Below are 7536 nucleotides of genomic sequence, written 5' to 3' on the forward strand. Positions count from 1 at the left end.
GGTGTAGATTTCCGACTTTTGCTGCTGGAAATGGACTAGAAACATTACCCTAAACTGTTTTGGTGTTTTAAAACTTGTTTTAGTTGGTGTAAAGGTTGTTCTAATCCATTTACAATGACTAATATCAAAATTCCATGATTTTATGTGTTCTTGAAGTTTTGATATTCATATTCATGTTCTTATGAGATTAGATGATCATAGGAATTATTTGTAACTTCTTGTTAGTTTTAATTCTTAATCATTACGTGTTTTAATGGAATCCATAATTTGTCCTCAAGTTATGGATTACCAAAAGTCTTTATCTTTTAAAGTTCATTATAATCACATAGGTTACATAAAATGAAGAGACACTCACTTTAATAAACCCATTAATCTCATAAGTTATGAATTGAAGAGTTTTGTAAAGTTACAAAACTTGCCCTCAAGTTTTGGAACATGTAAAGTCATCATAAAAACTTTAGTTCCAACCCTTAGAATTTTAAAAAGTTAAATTTCAACCCTTATACTTTATAATATTATAAGTTAATAATATATATATATATATATATATATATATATATATATATATATATATATATATATATATATATATATATAAGATCAAGTCGTCTTACCATTAGTAGGCCTCATTCACGAAGCCGATCTATAAGGGTATAAGGTTGTTGCCTATAAAATGGCAGCTTAATGAGTGTCTACTCTCACCCACCGCTTCCTTGACTGGTGGAGGGTCGTTAGTCGAACGGGTAGGACAAGGACTTATAAAATTCTCATTAAAAGTATAATGATTATTATAAAGTAACTAAATGTTTTATTAAATCCCCAATCTTAGTTACTTTAGGAAAATGTGAATAAGGTGTTATCCCATGAAATTACACTTTGCACTTTGTCAAAGTCGTTAGTGGCACATGTGTGGTTAACCGGCACACTAACCTGGACTTAACAAGGTAGGTAAAGGGTGACTTAAGGTTTATCATAGGTCGGTGGAGCGTTTGTGGTTAACCGGCACATCGATTGAGTGATAAACATTAAGGGTACCAAGTAATTTGCATGGTTACTTCACACCTCGTTTTGTGATCCTCGGTATCCCAGTCACAAAACTTCATTGCATCTCAAAAGAATCTAGGAATTCCTAAAGACCAATTAAAACCTAATAGTTTATATTTCGTTCTATGGTGGAAATTCGTGAATTGTCATTCGCCTACCTTCAAATATTCTATAGCTTGGATTACGGCATCCCTCTTCCAAGTTATAAAATATTGTGTTGGGTCCTAGCCTTAATATTTCAAATTGGGTGTAATATTAAGTATTTTAATCAACTAACTTGAATTTCTCCCATTGTAGATGTCTGGTTTAGACAACAATGATCTTCCCAAATCTAATGGAACAAGCTTTCTTTATGAAGATGACTTCCTGAGTTTGGCTCATGGAAATCATACTTCTCTTCTTCCTCCTCCTCCAATTGTTTTCCCTGACCCACAAGCCCGAAGACTTGAAAGGTTCAATGTCACTCAAGCTCTACTAGAAATGAAACATAAAGATGGAAGACCTGTGTGCACTCATGTCTTAAGAATGAAGTCACACAATGACAGGTTGAGAATGTTGTGTGCTGTTATTTCAAGGAAGTTTGCTATTGACTGGTTTCTTCAGTCACTTCCTGAGTTATATAGTGATTTTATTAAAGATTACTATATGACAGATCTTGACATGACCCTAATAGATCTTTCTTATTTGCTGATTGCTGCTGAATCAGAAATGATTTGGTGCAAGAATCAAGCAACTATGGGTGGAAGATCAACATCTCAAACTTCCATGGACATGGACAATGGTAACATTGGAAGTCCAGAAAAACTTTCTCTTCCCAATGGAAAGGGATCAGCCTTGGTCAACCCGGTTGACTGGAAGGTAAAGAGAAAGTTTAAGTCTGGAATAGCCTGTTGTACCATTGTCGAAGAGTCTATATGTTTTCATTGTGAAGGAAAAGGGCATTGGAAGCGAAACTGTCTTAGCTACCTGAAGGATCTGGAAGAAAAGAAGAATCAAAAGTTTGACTCTGGTTCAGCTAAGCCCACTATCTAACTCTGTTAAGTTCCTAATTGCTGATTGTTATTACATAATGTGACTAAGTTGCATTTTGATGTTTGGCAGGATCAAGCAAAGGGAAGGAAAACTTAAAGTAAAAGTATGTTGAATCTGATCGCGAAGATGGATTTCTATCGCATGGTTGAAGATCAGATTTTTGAGCTACTACTTAGGAGATATGATAGATTGCTAGAAAAATATGTAATAGCATAGTTTTCATTTCAAGTTGCATTGTAAGGGAAAAGTTTTTCCGCATTTATAAATAAATAAAATTTTGTTTTATCTTAATTATATCTCCTTGCAATGACATTTTATGACAAAATTGATGTTTGTATGGTTCTAGCAATAATGGAAATGTGAATTTAATTCTATCATTTGTGGTAGTGTCCAAATTTACCAAATAAGGAATATTTTCATCAACCAAGTTTCATTTGGCTCGAAACTTGGAATCATGAAAGCTGTATAGTATGATTATTGAGAATTTTCATCTTTGGAAAATTAAGACTAATTCCTTGATCACATGTATATGTGAGTCAAGTGAAGGACTAAGGTATACAGTACACAGTCTTGTGCACTTGCTAAGGTCCACCACAAAAGAACGTCAAGACTATTCATCATGATTTACTAAGTTTGAGTAAATATGGTTATACTTAACAGTTTAAGTATAATTCTGCAGCAGTGGAAAAATTCGATGTATTGCAGAACGAATACGAAGAATCAAATTAGGCAGGAAGATAAAAGTTTCTCAAATCTGAAAAGATGGGAGAGCACTTTAGTATCATGTTTTGTGATCATCTTAATGATTTAGAAATCATATCACAATTGGTCCTCTAAGGATATCTTAGTGCATTCCTATGGCTAAGAAGAGGAATCAATAATTGCTGAAATGATTGAATCAAGAAGATGAGCCATACTTCGTTCCAAAACAAGTCTTAGAGTCATACTCCAAGACTGTAAGTTGAGTGACATATCTTAAAGAAAGGTTTATAACACTTGTCAAATGTAAGAGTAAAAGTGTCCTACTCTTGTACATTTGAAATTGGTAAGTTGTGATGTTTTGGATAAAACAAATACCAACTAAGGCCAATTGTGCGAAGTGTTTCTCTTGATAAAGAATCAGCACTATCTCTTGAATATTTGGCAAGTGAGTCTTATATGTCAAGAGGACACTGGGAGTCTTAAAGATCTTGGAAAGCCTTTAGATCTAATCAAGAAGAAGAAACCTATAGTTTATCACTAGCACACGACTTGAGGTTTATAACCTATCGTGTTGACATACTCTTACTTATGTGCCCATTCCAGTTAAAGTTGGCTTTGCATAGGAGTTCTGAGAGTTCTCAATTGGTTGCATAACTACTTGGAAGAAATGGCAGGCCATGTACTGCCAGGTGGCAAGAAGTTAAGATTCCATAAGTTCAGTCCATATGAGTTTGAATTTGTCTTTAACCTTATCTTATGATTATGGTTTTGATAAATTCACGTGGATAAGAACACATACACCATAAAATCTAAGGGTCATAAGGTTTCTCTCCGATTCATGAAAATGATGGTGAGGAAACACTTCCACCAAATAGATTTTAAGTAAGATAGCAATTGTGATCTGTGTAGTCTCAAAGTCGTTAGTGGAGCATGCGTGGTTAACCGGCACACTAACATGGACTTTTGACAAATGAAAAGATCTAAACAATTGAGACTATGACTACGGCATCCCTCTTCATAGTTCTTAAACTGTTTAGACACACCTGTGAGCTATCTTAGATAAGGTGTATGATATTGATAAAGTCTTATCAAAGCAATCTAGTATCCGAAATCTAAACTTTGGTAAGAAAGTCAATAAAGTATTGTTTTTCTAGAAGTCCAGCTGATGTCTGAGTACATGTCAAAGCTAGTGGGAGCATAAGTGTTATGCTAATAATCATCATGTTAGTGGGAGCATGACAATTATGATAAGTGTTGCAAGTTAGCAATGTTAATTATAGAAAACAAAAGGGTTTCAATTGGGAAAAGTTGTTTTGCTATAATTAAGGGAGAGGAAATTATACTTCACTTCAATTCTAAAAGATTAGATTGAGGTTTTAATCATATTTAGTCAAGGATATATATATATATATATATATATATATATATATATATATATATATATATATATATATATATATATATATATATATATATGAATTTCATGTTGGAATGGCTCAACATAAGGAAATTCCATATATGGGTCTAGTATTTGCGTTTTAAAATTCGATTATGATTATGGAATCCCTCTTCATAATCTGAATTATGAGAACTTGGCAAATAGAAATAGAAATATTATAGAAAAAGATTGGTCTAGTATCATGTCTTTATGAATCGTGTCCCATATGCTTCAGATATAGGATCGATTGCATGTGCTATAATATTCATCTGTTCTAAATTTTTCCAAAATGCCTAGAGCATTAAGAGGGGAAAGTAGTAGAACTGGATATGACTAATTTGATTAAGCAATTGTCGAGGACAATCTAAGGTTTACCAAAGATTGGTTGCTCAGGGACAGTTGGAAGTATAGTGTTAATTTTGGAAGGACCATATTGACATATTCTGAAAGGAGGTAACTCTTGTTTAAGAGTAATAGTTAAAAAGGGAATATGGAAATATTCCCATAGGTGGAAGCTATTCATTAAATCTGTGTAAGATTAGGAATCTTATTGCAAGAAGAATGTTTAAAGCACTGAATATGAGACTTTGTTTCCATGGAATTGATCTCCATTGGAATACTCTGTTGTGTCTGTTGACAAGTCTTTGTGACTTTGTGCATAATCATTACAAGAGGACCACTACATATAAGTTTAGAATCTAACAGATTTAAGCAAATGCCAGGAATCTGGGATTCGTGCATTTGCAGTATGGATTTGGGATTGTGAAATGAGAATCATTGGAAGTATGTTCAATCGATCTATTTCACAGAGTAAAGAGCATAGACAAACTTAGTGTGCATACTTGATGTATTGCATAACTAATGTTGAGACAAACATAGTGTGCATACTTGGTGTATGGCATGACTAGTGTTTAGAAAACATAGTGTACATGCTCGGAGCATGGGACAACTATTGTTTTTAATTCAAGTGTATAGTTGATAGTTTGAAACAGTATACAATGAATAATGTGCAATCAATATGGTGATAAATAAGAGGTGTTTTTATTTATATTCATAAGTTCTGAGACCCTAGTTGATTCGATTATTCTTGTGTTTCACTTTGCATGTTTCGACTTCCAAAATAACTAAGTCGCTCTTCCTGAATGACTAAGTTATTCAAACCATCCACAGTCGGTCATATGTTGGAAGTAGATATGAATCAAGACTGTCATGGGTTGGATTATAGAGGTCTAAGATGTTGGACAAAGTGGTGCTATAACACTCATGAGCGCTCATAAGTTCTGAGTATTGGATTCAACCCATGCTCACTGGTATCACTTCATGGAATTTTATCTCGAGTGATCGTGAGACGGTAATATCATATAAGTCTTCAAACCTAGAGATATGACTTGTTGCCTATGAATTGGTTATATATTCATCGTACGAAAACACATTGGTAACTCGATGTTATAAAACGTGCCTTTGTGTATGATTCAACAAGTAGTAGAACAAGCATATGAGTCGAAGTTTATCTGTTCCTTCTTGGATTAGAAGCGATATCTGGGCCCCTCGATGATTTTGTTTTTACCTATGTACCGGGCCCGGTCAGAACTAAGTTGATATGTTCACTTAAGTTCTATGTCAAACAAATCGGAAATCGGGAAACAAATTGTTGGACAATAAGTAAGACATTGTTCCATGTATTTGTCCGGCCGATCTCTAGAACAGAGGATTATATGATCACTTATCTTAAATGGCGTATCATCATCTTCTCAGTTCCGAGAAACCTTGAAAAGAGCTACGATTGCTGGTCGGTTCCTGAAGTCATACTTGCAGTTATAGTTATTAGACTTATCCAAGTGGGAGACTGTTGGATTAGGTGTCTAAGTTCATAACTATTTATGGGTTGTACTTGACCCAAACCGGCATGGTCCATTTGGGTTGCATGGCATCATGCATTTGGATAAACTAAAATGAGAGAAATAACGCTTATGGTTTATTAATATATTATAATTTCTAATATATTAATAATATTATTTAATTAGTATTGATCAAGAATTAATCTAGGATTAATTAAGTGATCAAAAGATGACTAATTAAATATATAGGTTGATTATGTAAATCATCCATAACTTATATAGTGGGCTAAAGGCTCCATGGATTATCAAGTTGGGCTAAGGTACAAAGGATGCTCCATGGATGCTCCATGGGAGTTACAAACCCATGGGTCATGGAAATGAAGAGCCATGTTACATTAGGGTTTGCATGGTGTAACCCTAATTGTAACACATTATATAAAGGATATGAAGCTCACCAAAATGGGACTAGAAGCAAGATTGAGGGCAAGCCGATTTCTAAGTGTGACATTCTCTCTCAAAGTTTATTCCAAGTGCATTTGGTGTTGTGTGAGACATTTGAGGCATCACACTTGGGGTGCTAGGCTCTCAAGGTTTACAAGGAATCAAATCAACTACAAGGTATGTAATTCTAGCCATCTTTTATGTTTAATGTTCCCCATGTATGCTAGATAGGATTATCCATGTTGTCCAAGTTCAGGAAACCCTTCCTTCCTCCAATGTGGAAGGGGTTGTTCACCTTGTTGTTCAAGAATTTATCGGTGAGGGTTGCTAGTTCAGACAACACAAGTAAATTGTTTTACACTCTCATCTATGAGCTATACCATGGTGTCAATCTTGACTATGGTTCTATTTTGTCGACTCAACTTATTCAAAACACCGTTTCCACCACTTGACACACTGAGATTTCATGTGCCAGATTTTGGTCGATCGTGGTCAACTGTACCCTAAGCCACTTCAGAATCCCTTTGAAGAAAGATTCCTTAATGGTTGAAATTCTGACGCACCAAACGTCTACCATTGTGATGTCGGATGCTAGACACTTCGATTTTATTGGTACAATATCGGATGCAATGTTGGTTAAGGTTCCTCTTGACAATGAAATTGTGAGAGAGTATCAGACTTTACCTTCTTATGGTGTTCGTCTGATTCCAGCTGATCTTCGCCATTTGATTGATGAGAGAACCAAACCGAAGAAGGGAGGTAAAAGAAAAGCCAAGCCTGCTCCGTTGAAAATTGTCAAAGCTCCCAAGAAGAAAAGGAAGCCTGCTAAGAAACCGAGATCTCCATCTCCGGTTCTCCAAGAAGAGTCTGATGAGAGAACTTTATCAGAACCTCAAGCAAAAGACCCAATTCAGAATGAGGAGTAAGATATTGCTACCACTTCAGAACTCACTCCTACAGAACAAATTTTGAACGTATCTTCTCCACCGTCTTCATTTGTTCCCACTTCTGATATCTTTCATACTATTCTACAAGAACCAA

Source organism: Lactuca virosa, chromosome 3 (assembly GCF_052849685.1).
Source record: "Lactuca virosa cultivar CGN04683 chromosome 3, Lactuca_virosa_CGN04683_v6, whole genome shotgun sequence".
In the NCBI taxonomy this organism is placed as follows: Eukaryota; Viridiplantae; Streptophyta; class Magnoliopsida; order Asterales; family Asteraceae; genus Lactuca; species Lactuca virosa.